Source organism: Leucopleurus acutus (genome assembly GCF_964270905.1).
Source record: "Leucopleurus acutus genome assembly, chromosome: 15".
In the NCBI taxonomy this organism is placed as follows: domain Eukaryota; kingdom Metazoa; phylum Chordata; class Mammalia; order Artiodactyla; family Delphinidae; genus Leucopleurus; species Leucopleurus acutus.
Genome location: NC_139157.1, coordinates 9,331,946 through 9,347,191, shown reverse-complemented (window position 1 = coordinate 9,347,191; position 15,246 = coordinate 9,331,946). Strand labels below are relative to the sequence as shown.

Below are 15,246 nucleotides of genomic sequence, written 5' to 3'. Positions count from 1 at the left end.
CTGATGAACATAGATGCAAAATTCCTCAACAAAATACTAGCAAACAGAATCCAACAGCACATTAAAAGGATCATACACCATGATCAAGTGGGGTTTATTCCAGGAATGCAAGGATTCTTCAATATACGCAAATCTATCAATGTGATAAACCATATTAACAAATTGAAGGAGAAAAACCATATGATCATCTCAATAGATGCAGAGAAAGCTTTTGACAAAATTCAACACCCATTTATGATAAAAACCCTGCAGAAAGTAGGCATAGAGGGAACTTTCCTCTACATAATAAAGGCCATATATGACAAGCCCACAGCAAACATCATCCTCAATGGTGAAAAACTGAAAGCATTTCCACTAAGATCAGGAACAAGACAAGGTTGCCCACTCTCACCACTCTTATTCAACATAGTTTTGGAAGTTTTAGCCACAGCAATCAGAGAAGAAAAGGAAATAAAAGGAATCCAAATCGGAAAAGAAGAAGTAAAGCTGTCACTGTTTGCAGAAGACATGATCCTATACATAGAGAATCCTAAAGATGCTACCAGAAAACTACTAGAGCTAATCAATGAATTTGGTAAAGTGGCAGGATACAAAATTAATGCACAGGAATCTCTGGCATTCCTATATACTAATGATGAAAAATCTGAAAGTGAAATCAAGAAAACACTCCCATTTACCATTGCAACAAAAAGAATAAAATATCTAGGAATAAACCTACCTAAGGAGACAAAAGACCTGTATGCAGAAAATTATAAGACACTGATGAAAGAAATTAAAGATGATACAAATAGATGGAGAGATATACCATGTTCTTGGATTGGAAGAATCAACATTGTGAAAATGACTCTACTACCCAAAGCAATCTATAGATTCAATGCAATCCCTATCAAACTACCAATGGCATTTTTCACAGAACTAGAACAAAAAATTTCGCAATTTGTATGGAAACACAAAAGACCCCGAATAGCCAAAGCAATCTTGAGAACGAAAAAAGGAACTGGAGGAATCAGGCTCCCTGACTTCAGACTATACTACAAAGCTACAGTAATCAAGACAGTATGGTACTGGCACAAAAACAGAAAGATAGATCAATGGAACAGGATAGAAAGCCCAGAGATAAACCCACACACATATGGACACATTATCTTTGATAAAGGTGGCAGGAATGTACAGTGGAGAAAGGACAGCCTCTTCAATAAGTGGTGCTGGGAAAACTGGACAGGTACATGTAAAAGTATGAGATTAGATCACTCCCTAACACCATACACAAAAATAAGCTCAAAATGGATTAAAAACCTAAATGTAAGGCCAGAAATTATCAAACTCTTAGAGGAAAACATAGGCAGAACACTCTATGACATAAATCACAGCAAGATCCTTTCTGACCCACCTCCTAGAGTAATGGAAATAAAAACAAAAATAAACAAATGGGACCTAATGAAACTCAAAAGCTTTTGCACAGCAAAGGAAACCATAAACAAGACCAAAAGACAACCCTCAGAATGGGAGAAAATATTTGAAAATGAAGCAACGGACAAAGGATTAATCTCCAAAATTTACAAGCAGCTCATGCAGCTCAATAACAAAAAAACAAACAACCCAATCCAAAAATGGGCAGAAGACCTAAATAGACATTTCTCCAAAGAAGATATACAGATTGCCAACAAACACATGAAAGAATGCTCAACATCATTAATCATTAGAGAAATGCAAATCAAAACTACAATGAGATATCATCTCACACCAGTCAGAATGGCCATCATCAAAAAATCTAGAAACAATAAATGCTGGAGAGGGTGTGGAGAAAAGGGAACACTCTTGCACTGCTGGTGGGAATGTGAATTGGTTCAGCCACTATGGAGAACAGTATGGAGGTTCCTTAAAAAACTACAAATAGAACTACCATATGACTCAGCAATCCCACTACTGGGTATATACCCTGAGAAAACCAAAATTCAAAAAGAGTCATGTACCAAAATGTTCATTGCAGCTCTATTTACAATAGCCCGGAGATGGAAACAACCTAAGTGCCCATCATCGGATGAATGGATAAAGATGTGGCACATATATACAATGGAATATTACTCAGCCATAAAAAGAAACGAAATTGAGCTATTTGTAATGAGGTGGATAGACCTAGAGTCTGTCATACAGAGTGAAGTAAGTCAGAAAGAAAAAGACAAATACCGTATGCTAACACATATATATGGAATTTAAGGAAAAAAAATGTCATGAACCTAGGGGTAAGGCAGGAATAAAGACGCAGACCTCCTAGAGAACGGACTTGAGGTTATGGGGAGGGGGAAGGGTGAGCTGTGACAGGGCGAGAGAGAGTCATGGACATATACACATTAACAAATGTAGTAAGGTAGCTAGTGGGAAGCAGTCGCATGGCACAGGGATATTGGCTCGGTGCTTTGTGACAGCCTGGAGGGGTGGGATAGGGAGGGTGGGAGGGAGGGAGACGCAAGAGGGAAGACATATGGGAACATATGTATATGTATAACTGATTCACTTTGTTATAAAGCAGAAACTAATACCCCAATAAAGATGTTAAAAAAAAAAACTACAATGAGGTATCACCTCACACCAGTTAGAATGGGCATCATCAGAAAATCTACACATAATAAATGCTGGAGAGGGTGAGGAGAAAAGGGAACCCTCTTGCACTGTTGGTGGGAATGTAAATTGATACAGCCACTATGGAGAACAGTATGGAGGTTCCTTAAAAAACTAAAAATACAATTACCATGTGACCCAGCAATCACACTACTGGGCATGTACCCAGAGAAAACCATAGTTCAAAATGACACATGCACCCCAATATTCACTGCAGCCAGGTCATGGAAGCAACCTAAATGCCCATCAACAGATGAATGGGTAAAGAAGATGTGGTACATATATACAATGGAATAGTACTCAGCCATAAAAAGGAACGAAATTGGGTCATTTGTAGAGACATGGATGAATCTAGAGACTGTCATACAGAGTGAAGTAAGTCAGAAAGAGAAAGACATATATCGTATATTAATGCATATATGTGGAACCTGGAAAAATGGTATAGATGAACCAGTTTGCAGGGCAGAAATAAGAGACACAGATGTAGAGAACAAACATATGGACACCAAGGGGGGAAAGTGGTGGGGTCATGGTGGTGGTGTGATGAATTGGGAGATTGGGATGGACACATATAAACTAATATGTATAAAATGGATAACTAATAAGAACCTGCTGTGTAAAAAAATGAAATAAAATTCAAAAAAATTTTTGAATCATTATGTTGTACACCTGAAACAAATATAATATTGTAAATCAACTGTACCTCAATAAAAATAAATAAATTAAATGTTTTATATTTCACTCTGTCCTAAAATATAGTTAGCTGGGTTTAGAATTCTAAATTAATAGGTTTCCTTAAGCATATTCATGCTACTTCTAGTGACATTTCATCTGATATTTATTGATGCTCATAAGAAATCTGTTGTAAGTCTACTTTTTGTTTCTTTGCAGGCAAAATATAAAGAGGTTTATAATATTGTCTGTAGAACCACACTGCCTAGTTTCAAATCCAGTTCCGCCAACAACCTATATTAGTTGTGTCTTTTATGATGCTCTGACATCTTGGGGCCTTGAGGACCCAGGAGGTGACTTCCCCTTCCAGGGTTACCTAATTCTTAGAAACTGTGAAGAATTTTGCTTCTAAGCACACCTTTCACGTGCAAACCAACCAATCCTTAGTCTCTACTCTGCAATGCCTCCTTTATTTATCATACACCATGCCAATATTCCCCTTACCCTGAATCAACCCAGGGCCAGGTATCAGACAACTAGGGACCTCCCGTACAGCCCAGAGGCTGCCAAGATTATTCAATCTATCCAACCCTAAACTTGTTCAGCTTGCCTATCCTGTCTTATCCATTCCTTCCCATGAAAATCACAACAAAGGCTCTGGCCCATGGTTTCCCTCTAACTCCTTCTACACCGGGGAACCCTAATGTTTCCCCAGGTGGCTGTGCATGGCATGGCACATCCCTCCTCTTGGAAACAACACTAAACTCTTCTTTCAAGGCAGCTGTCTTTGTGTCACCTTACCATCCATGATTAAAAAGAAATCCTGAGTACATTTTAAAACACAACTAGACATATGATTATGGACTAACTAACCTCTCTGTGCCTCACTTTCCTCATCTACAAAATGGCAGTAGCAATAGGACTACTTTAAAGGGTTATTATAAATATTATATGAGTTGATACATGTAAAACACACAGAATAGTGTCTATTCCAAGTTAAGTGCTCAATAAATTTTATCATTATCATGATTATTTTATTTCATCCACCAGTTTTAAGATCTTTTATTTCTGATGTTCTTAAATGTCCCTATTTTATGGGTGTTTTACATATACTGCTCAGGATTTGGTGTGCTCCATTCTATTTTTTCCTTCTGGTACTCCTATTAGATGTATGTTAGACTTTCTTACTCTATACTCCAAATATCAGTTTCTTCCATATTTTCTACCTTTTTCTGTCCCTGACATGCGTTATGGATTGTTTCCTCAAATCTATCTTCCAATTCATCCTTTATTTAGCTGTATTTAGCTTGCCATTCAATCTATCTACTGATTATTTCAGTTACTTTATTTCTAAAACTTCTATTTGGCGTACTTTCACACTTGTCTGCTCTTTTTACACACTATTCTGTTTCTGTCTTAAATTATGACAGATTGTAAAAATGGCCACAAGTTATTCCTTTTCCTGTGTGAATATTCCTTGCTAGTGCCTTCCCATACTGACTAGGGACTGGCCTTACAACTGACTTTGGCCATAAGACAACAGAAACATGATGCAGGCAGAGACTTGAGAAGCACTTGCACACTGAGGCTTCTGTCTTTGCTGCTCTTGGGAACTGTGTGACCTCCACCATAAAAAGATGCCCAGCTTACTCTGCTGAATGAAAAGAGAAATGCTGCTGAATATCCCCATTTGCCCAAACACCAGTACAAACTGACAGCCAGCACCAGCTGACAGGCATATGAGGTAATCTCTAGCTAACTAGCCCCTAGCTGACCCTACAAAACCCATATTCAACCCTTAGACTTATAAGCAATAATAAAATGGTTGTTTTAGTAACTGAGCTTTGGAATAGTTTACAGTGCAGCAAAAAGCTAACTGGTACATGTGGTTTCTAAACCTTCCTTTACACTTGAAACATACTTATTTTAAAGTTTCTCTGTTGTACCACTATTTGTAATAATTAGGGCTGGCTATCTTTCACAGTGGTTTGTCTATATGCTTTGTAATCTTTGAGAGCTCATCTTCAGTGGGAATATTTTCTGTGGGAGTCCTACGTGCTCTGGGTCAACTGTGCACACAGCAGTTTTAAACTTTCTTGGTCAAAGTATGACAGGTATTACAAATTTCTGGATATCTCAACCTGGGTTCCCAGCACTATGAGGACAGTGTGAATTCAAACCCCACAACCATAAGTGGTTTTAATCAGAGTTCCAATTTCCACTCTTTAATGCTCTTGGTAAAAGAAAGTTTTCATGCTGTTTCTATAGTCTAATGCAAAAAATCTGCTAGTCCCTATTTCCTTGAATGTGTACACCTTCAAGACAATCACCTTTAAGCTAGGCTGACTTTAACTCTGTTGCACATAAGGTCCAAGTAATTAAGGTCTCTTATCAGTTTCTGATAATCCAATAACTTGCTTCAAGCTTTCCCTCAGTGCTACAACTTTTCCTGAGTTTCCTCTTCTCTTCCTTCTCACAATTCCAAGTTCTTTCACTGCATCCTAACTAAAAAGTTTCATGTGTATGGAAGGAGCAGAGGATGCTGCCTGGAAGTAAAAGTAACTTCTTAAATCTGAGCACGTTATTCCCCTGCTTCAAATCTTTCAATAATTCCCCATTGCCCACATCAGTGTTTCTTAATATCTAGAAAATTAGTGGTCCTAAGTTGTCTATTAAGAGTGCTACAGGTTTGCCTCTCAGTTTCAGAGGAAAAAGTGATAAAATAATTTTTTTTTTTTTTTTTTGGCTGCATTGGGTCTTCAATGCTGTGCATGTGCTTTCTCTGGTTGCAGCGAGCGGGGGTTACTCTTTGTTGCGGTGTGCAGGTTTCTCATTGTGGTGGCTTCTCTTGTTGCACAGCACGAGCTCTAGGCATGCAGGCTCAGCAGTGGCGGCACACAGGCCCTAGAGCACGCGGGCTTTAGTAGTTGTGGCATGTGGGCTCAGTATCTGCGGCACACAGGCTCAGTAGTTGTGGCTCGCAGGCTCTAGAGCGCAGGCTCAGTAGTTGTGGCACCTGCACCTAGTTGCTCCATGGCATGTGGGATCTTGCCAGACCAGGGATTGAACCCATGTCCCCTGCACTGGCAGGCAGATTCTCAACCACTGTGCCACCAGGGAAGTCCCTGATAAAAAAATTTTGTTCATATACTTTTTTTTCCATTTTTAAGGTGTTTTAGACATAGTAATATTAACCCTTTAAACGTACAGCTCTAAGGTTTTGATAAATGCCATCAAATCAAAATTTAAAACAGTCTTATCAACCCAAACAATTCTTTCCCCTTTTGTAGTCAAATCTCTTCCACACCTAGCTCTTGAAACCACTGATCTGTTTTCTGTCACTATAGTTTTGCCTTTGCAAAGATGCCATGTAAACGAAATCATACAGTATGTAGCCTATGAGTCTGGTTTCCTTCACTTAGCAAAAGGCAACTGAGAATCATCCGTGTTGTTGTATTAGTAATTTATTTTTTTTATTGCTTAGTACCATTCCATCGTATGGATATACTAGTTTGTTTATACATTCCCCAGCTGAAGGATATTTGGCTTGTTTTCAGTTTCTGGTGATTATGAACAAAGTAGCTATAAACACTTGCATACAGATTTTTTTGTGTTAATATAAGTTTTCACTTCACTTGGGTAAAAACCTAGATGTGAGTCATAAGGTAAATGTATTTTAACTTTATAAGAAACTGCCAAACTTTTCCAAAATGGATGTACCATTTTGTATTACCACCAGTAAATTATTAGAGATCCAGTTGTACTGCATCTTCATTCACACTTGACAGGGTCAGTCACTTTAATTTTATGCATTCTAATAGGTGTATAATATCTCATTATGGTTTTAACTTGCATTTCTGTAAGATATATTTTTTTATGTGGATCATTTTTAAAGTCTTTACTGAATTTGTTACAATACTGCTATTTTATGTTTTTGGTTTTTCGGCCACGAGGCATGTGGGATCTTAGCTCCCCAACCAAGGACTGAACTTGTACCTCCTGCAACAGAAGGCAAAGTCCTAACCACTGGACCACCAGGGAAGTCCCACTTTCATTTTTTTTAATGACCAGTGATGTTGAGCATCTTTTCATGGGTTTATCTGCCATCTCTATTTATTCTTTGGTGAAGAGTCTGTAAAAAAATGTTTGCCCCTTTTTTTGGCTGCACCACATGGAATGCGGGATCTTAGTTCCCCGACTAGGGATTGAACCCTTGCCCTCTGAAGTGGAAGTGCAGAGTCTTAACCACTGGACCACCAGGGAAGTCCCTGACCATTTTTAATAAGGTTGTTTGTTTCCTATTTATTGAGTTTTGGGAGTATTTTATATATACTCTGGATAAAAGGTCTTTGTTAGACATGTGATTTGTAAATATGTTCTTCCAGCCTACAGCTTGTCTTTTCATTCTCTTAAATGTGTTTTCAAAGAGCAAAAGTTCTCAATTTTGATGAAGTCAAATTAATCAACTTTTAACTTTATGGATCATGATTTTGGTGTGTCGTAAAAGAAATCTTTCCTTCATCCAAGGTCACCAAGTTATTCTCCTGTACTTTTCTCTAGGAGATTAACAGTTTTAGGTTTTACATTTAGGTTTATGATCCATGCTGAGTGGATTTTTGTATAGAGTGAAAGTTATAGATTAGGGTTCTTTTTTTTGCATATGCATATGCAATTGTTCTAGAATCATTTGTTGAAAGGACTGTTTCCCCATTTAATTGCCTTTGCATCTTTGCCAAAAATCAGTTGACTGACCACATGTATACATGTCTATTACTGTTTCATTGATCTATACGTTGACTCAACCTTTGTTCCAATGCCACATTCATCCTGACTACTGTATATTTACAGTAGACTTGAAAGCAGGTAATGTGTATCTTTGAACTTTGTTGTTTTTTTGTTTTGTATTGTTAATTAATTTATTAATTAATTTATTTTTGGTTGTATTGGGTCCTCATTTCTGTGAGAGGGCTTTCTCTAGCTGCAGCAAGCGAGGGCCACTCTTCATCACGGTGTGCAGGCCTCTCACTATTGTGGCCTCTCTTGTTGTGGAGCTCAGGCTCCAGACACGCAGGCTCAGTAGTTGTGGTTCATGGGCCTAGTTGCTCCGCGGCATGTAAGATCTTCCCAGACCAGGGCTCGAACCCGTGTCCCCTGCATTGGCAGGCAGATTCTCAACCAATGCACCACCAGGGAAGCCCTGTTGTGTTTTTTCAAAATTGTTTTTGCTACTCCAGTTTGCCCTTCCATATAAATTTTAGAATCAGCTTGTCTATTTCTACAAAAAAATTCTTCTGAAATTTCGATTGAGTCTTCCAATCCATTAATATGGATTATCTATTTGTTCAATCATCTATCATGTTTTTCACATGTTTGGTAATTTCCAGCATACAAATATTGTATATACTTTTAAAGAATTATACCAAAGTATTTTATGATTTTTAGTACAATTATAAATAATTATTTGGGTTTTAATTTCAATTTCCAGTTGTTCACTACTAGTATATAAAAACGATTGAGTTTTGTGTATTTCCTTGTATCCTGTGACCTTGCTAAGCTCACTTATTAATTTTGGGACCTTTATTTGTAGATTGTTTTGGATTTTTCTACATAGACGGTTATGTTGCCTGTGAATACAGACAGTTCAATTTCTTCCTTTCCAACCAATATGCCTTCTATTTCTTTACCTGGCTTTACTTCACAGGCTAGGACCTACAATACAATGCTCAATAAAAATAGTGAGAGCAAATATCCTTGTATTGTTCCTGACCTTAGGAGAAAAGTATTCAGTCTTTCACCATTAAGGATGATGTTAGCTGTAGACTCTTTGTAGCTGTCCTTTTTCTCTTTGAGGACATTCCCTTCTATTCCCGAATTGCTGAATTTTGTCAGAAGCATTTTGTGCATTAATTAAGGTGAACATATGATGTTTCTGTAGTCTGTTAATATAATACATTTCCCCAATTAATATTCCCAGAATAAACCTAAGTCACGATACAATATCCTTTTTAAATATTGTTTTGGATTTGCTAATTTTTTTTTTTTTTAATTTTTGGCTACATTGGGTCTTTGTTGCTGTGCACGGACTTCCTCTAGTTGCGGTGAGCAGGGGCTACTCTTCATGTGGTACGCAGTCTTCTCATTGCGGTGGCTTCTCTTGTTGCGGAGCATGGGCTCTAGGCACGCAGGTTTCAGTACTTGTGGCTCGCAGGCTCCAGAGCACAGGCTCAGTAGTTGGGGCACACAGGCTTAGTTGCTCCACGGCATGTGGAATCTTCCCAGACCAGGGCTCAAACCCATGTCACCTGCATTGGCAGGCGGATTCTTAACCACTGTGCCACAAGGGAAGCCCCTGCTAGTATTTTGTTAATATTTTTTGTGTCTATGTTCACAAGAGATACTAATATCTAGTTTTCTTGTGATGTCTTTGGTTTTCACATCAAGGTATTGCTGGTCTCATAAAATAAGTAGGGAAGTGTTCCATCTTCTTTTATGTTCTGGAACAGTTTATGTAGAACTGTATTCTTTCTTCCTTAAAAAGTTTTAAGTAGGATTCCCACATTATCTTTTTAAGGTCTTAGGGTCTAAAGTGACATGTTCTCTTTCATTCCTGAGTGTTGACAATTTGTGTCTTATTTTTCTCACCATTTTCTTTTTTTTTTTAATTGGGGTATAGTTGTTTTACAATGTTGTGTTAGTTTCTACTGTACAGCGAAGTAGAGTTCCCTGTGCTATACAGCAGGTTCTTATTAGTCATCTATTTTATATATATTAGTGTATATATATCAATCCCAATCTCTCCCAATTCATCCCACCACCTCCCCAACCCCTCTGCTTTCACCCCCTTGGTATCCATACATTTGTTCTCTACATCCGTGTCTCTTCTCTCTTTTTTTTCTGGCAGTCTAGCTAGAGATTTCTCAATTTCATTGATATTTTCAAAGACCCAGGTTTTAGTTTCATTGAATTACTCTCCTGTTTTTCCATTATCAGTTTCATTACTTTGTGCTCTTAATAGTCTCTGCCTTGTGCTTATTTTGATTTCAAATAGCTCTTTTTTCTCAAGCTTCTTAAAACTGAAGCTTAGATCACTAATCTAAAATTTCCGTTTTCCTAATGTAAATATTTAATGCCAAAAATTTCCCTCTAAGTATTGATTTGACTGCATCCTTCACATTTTGATATGCTGTTTTTTTTCTTTCATTCAATTAAAAATATTTTCTAATTGCACTGTGACTTCCTCTTTGACCCATGGGATATTTAGAAGTATCTTAATGTCCAAATATTTGGGAATTTCCAGGTATCTTTGTTATTGATTTTTAGTTTAATTCCATTGTGGTTGGAGAACAGGCTTTGTATACTTTCAATTCTTTTAAATCTTGGCTTGCTTTATGATACAGAATATGGTCTCTCTTGATGAATATTCCACACTCACTTGAAAAGAATGTATATTCTGTTGTTGCTGGGTAGAGGGACCTACAAATGACTATTAGTTGATGGTGCTTTTCAGGTGTTTCTTTCTTACTGATTTTATGTCAAGTCATTTTGTTGATTACTAACAGAGGAGTGTTGAAGGCAGGGGCCAGTCAATCATGAAAGTCCTTTTTAGCTAAATTAAGGAGTATGAAGCTTACCCTGAGTTATGGAAGCTGACGGGAGATTAACTTTAAGAAAGAGAATAATAAGATTAAAAAACTTTTTTTAGAAAACTTGACAAGATTGAAAATAGGTTGGAGGAGAGCTAAAGTAGAGACGGGGAGAACCAATAGGGAGGCTTTTAACAATAATCAAGGAGAAACATGTACTTGAATTAAGGCAGTGGCTCTGAGAATAATCAAGAAAAAACAGACTTAAGGAGATAATAAGAGAAAAGAGTCTGATAAACAACTGGGTGAGAGATGGAGAGGAATGGGTAAAAGGGAAGAGGCAATTATGATTCTCAGTTTCTGGTTCGGATTAGTTAGTATATAAGGGATAACATTTACCAAAATAGAAAAATACAAGAAGAGAAATGGATTTGAGGGAAATTCCCAATTTCAACATGCTGAGATGAAGGTTCTTGTAAAATATTCATGAAAGATGTCCATTAAACTATGTGGGCTCAGCAGAGAGGTCTACACTATAGATATATGTCATCTATTATAGATTTATGTCATCGGCACATATTATTAATTGAAACCATAGTTTTGGATGAAGTTATTGAAGATCAGCATATAAACCAGTGTTTCTCTAAATGTCACCCTAAAATTATCTGCAGATTATTAAAACACAGATTCCTAGACACCATTTTAGATTAAATTTATCTAAGACTCATAGGCTGAAACCAAGGTGTTAGCTGGGCTGTATCACTTATTGAAAGCTCTGAGGGAGACTGCACTTCCAGGCTCATTCAGGCTGTTGGCAGAATTCAGTTCTATGCAGCTGCAGGACTGAGGTCCTTGTTTCCTTGCTAGTTGTTGTCTGAGTGCCACCCTTCACTCTCAGAGCCTTCCCTCTAGTCTTTGCAGGTAGCCCCTTACATCTGAGAACCAGCAACAGCTTATCCTTCTCACATTGCCACATCTCTGACTCTTCTGCTTTCCTCTTCCACTTTAAAGGGTCTGTGTGATTACATTAGTCTCTCCTAGAACATCTAAAATAATCTCCCTACCCTAAAATCTGTAACCTTAATTCCATCTGCAAAGTCCCCTTTTCCTTGTAATGTAACATATTCACAGGTTCCAGGGATTTGGGAATGGACATCTTTGGGGCGCCAGTATTCTGCCTACCACAAGCGGTCTGATACAAGTCATTTTGTAGACATATATTTTCATTTCTCTTGGGTAAATATCTAGTAGTGGAATTACTGGTTCATAGTGCAGATACATGTGTAACTCTATAAAACACTGGGCACACAGCTGAATAAAGACTACATCACCTACCTTTCCTTCTTGTTAGTGTGTCACTGACTAAGAACTGGTTAATGGGTTGTAAGTGGATGGGTCATATGCAACACCTGAGAAGTGTCCTTAACGAGAAAAGTATGTGCCTTTCCATCAAGCTTCCCTCTTGCTATGAGCAGGTGGCATTTGGAATTAAAGCAGTCATCTCAATCATGAGGTAGCATGCTAAGGATGGCAGAACAGCAAGACAGAGGAATCTGAATCCCTGATGATCACAGAGCTGCTGCCATACCATCCGTGGCCTGCCTACCTATAGAATCATATGCATGTTTAAGCCATTATTATATTTTCTATGTAATGAAACCAAATCCAATTCTAACACATCACAGTTTTAAATATCTATATGCTAGTGATCCCAAAGTGGTACCTTCAGCCACAATCTTTCCAGACTCATGTATCCAACAGCTACTGGAACATTTCCACTTGGATGTAAAACAGGCCTTTCAAACTTAACTGTCCAAAACAGAATTCTTTATTTTTTCTCCCTGAACTCTTCCTCCTCTCATTCTCCTCATCAGCACCAAACAAATAGTAAATGGTTTTTTATGATAAATGGTGAATGATCTACCTCAGAGCTCAAGCAAAAAACACATATGTTGGCCTTGATTCCTTGTTTTCCCCTCACCTCGTATCCAAACCATGCACAATTCTTGTTCTCTGCCATAAAAATATAACCCAAATCCTGCCACTTTTTTCCATCCTCACTGTTACTACTCTAGTGCAAGTCACCATCATCTCTCATTTGCAATGGCATCCTCAACGGTGCTTTTGTAGCTTAAAAAATCCTTCCCAGAGAGATGAAAAAGTTCTGGAGATAGGTAGTAGTAATGGTTGCACGATAACATGAATATCACTGAACTGTACACCTAAAAGTGGCTAAAATGGTAAATCTTATGTTACATGTATTTAACCCAAATAAAACAAAACAAAAAAGAAATCTTTCCTAGAGACAACATAGCCTCCTATATTTCCTTTTTTTTTCTAAATATTTTTCATGTGTGTCTTTCACACTTAGGTCTTCAATCCATTTGGAAATTATTATTGTGAACGGTGTGAAGTAGGAATCTAATTTGTCTTCAATCTATGTGGATATCACATATCTCAGCATCATTTATTGAATACTCTGTGCTTTTGTAATACCAAAGCTTACCAAAGCTAACCTTATACTTAGCTTCCATATGTATGCGGACGTGTTTCTAAGCTCTCTATTCTGTTCCATGAGTCTACTTACCTGTCCCTAAACCAATACCAGTAATTAAGACAGTAGTCTCAATTATCATGGCTTTATATTGTTTTGATATCTGGGAGGAAGAGACTTTATTTTTCTTCAAAATTGAGTTAGCAATTCTGGGTGCTTTGCCTTTTCATATACATGTTAGGTTCAGCATGTCAAGTTCCATGAAAAACTATACAGCAATTTTAATTGGAATTGCAATGAATCTGTAGAATTGGAGAAAACTGACATCTTTATGATAATGAGTCTTTCTACCCCTGAATATGGTATATCTCTCCATTTACCTGGGTCTTCTTTTATGTGTTTCAGTAGAGCATTATAATTTTCTCCTTAAAGGACTATGCAGCTTTAGTCTGATTTATTTCCAGATACCTTCAGTTTTTAATACAGTTATGAATAGTATCTTTTTTATTATTAAAATTCCTAGTTAGTTATTGCTGGTGTGTAGAAGTTACTGTTTTACTCAGAAATCTGCTTGAACTGAAGGCCATTTCTGATGACCTCGTAACCAAAGAAGCCCTCCCAGTCATTCTTTATAACTTCACATCAGTTACCCCTTTATGTTAACTGATTTTTAGTGTCCCTCTCCCCCACTATAATTAGTTGCTTGTTCACCATTGTATAGAATAGGGTCTGTGCAATACATAATTGTGCAAAATCTCTGCTGAATAAATAAATGAGGTCTTAAATCTGGATGATTTGGAAAAATACAGGAAGAAAAGCAGATTTTGAAGTGAGGGTGGAGTGAGAACTAGTTCAGTTTGAGAGGCGGTGTTTAGAGTTCTCACAGGTCATTAATGTGCAGGCATCAGGCCAGCACCTGGAGCACAAGCATGGAGGTTTGATGTGATGGAAGTGATGAGACCGTCAAGGAGGAGAATGCATTCAAGAAGGAAAAAAAGAAAATATTCTTGAGAAGAACTATACCTGGGTCAGATTAAAGAGAGAGGGAGCGAGCATGCACAACAACATGGAAACCAACCGGACGGGAAAGATTTGAAGCACAGGAAGAGGGAAATAAATGGAAGAGCTAGGTTCGTAAATCACATGAACACACAATTAGAGAAGTACAATTTCATCTAAGGAACAGAAAGCAAGAACCTCATTTCTCCATTGGTAAAGCCAATTGGAGAAAGAGACCGCTCTATTAGACCACAGATCCGAATTTGGGGAAGAGAGTAATTTTACTTTACTCTGGGTCTTTCACTTTAATATGACAATTACCGGGCTTGGAGGACCTATCAGCATTCAATCTATTCAACCTCTCGGGTCACAGCTAGACGCTGCCTTCTGAAAGGTTCGGATTTAAACGAGGAGACTGTTTCCTCCTCATTTTCATCGTCTTGCCGTGACCACCGCGCCCGGGCTAATGGTACCGGCAGGTGCTCTTTAGGCCTTGGATTGTAACTAGAGAAGAGTGGCAACCGGGAAAGAAGAGTAGGGCTGCCGAGGCTGCGAGAGAGGCCCTCACCTCACGCCCAGCGGCGGGTCAGCGGGTCAGTCAGGGGCCGCGCCCCGTCGCCGCCCTCCCCACTCCCCGCCGTGCCCGGCTTCGCCAGGGCCCCAGCCCGCCCCCACGAGCCCAGCCTTCCCTTCCTACCTGCCGGCACGCGGACTCAGCCAGCCCCGAGCTGTTCACCCGGGACCTGGTCGGCAGGGAGACCACCACTCTCCGCCGCTCCCTGCCCGCGCGCGTCCCCAACCAGCGGCTGGCTGCACGTGACCCCGCCCTCACCGCACGCCGCCCCGCCCCCTCAGCCGAGCCCGCGCCCCGCCTCCCGC

At 38.8% G+C, this 15,246-nt stretch overlaps 1 protein-coding gene across 2 annotated transcripts in view; it reads right to left on the bottom strand.

The window, feature by feature from the left end:
* The window catches only part of SERAC1 (serine active site containing 1), an 86,203-nt gene extending 71,037 nt beyond the window's left edge, over positions 1 to 15,166 (bottom strand). For both annotated transcript variants that reach the window (XM_082855814.1, XM_082855812.1), the window contains exon 1: positions 15,065 to 15,166. The gene's annotated coding sequence lies outside the window, so the exon portion shown is untranslated. The remainder of the gene's footprint in view (positions 1 to 15,064) is intronic.
* Between the last annotated feature and the right edge of the window lie 80 nt (positions 15,167 to 15,246).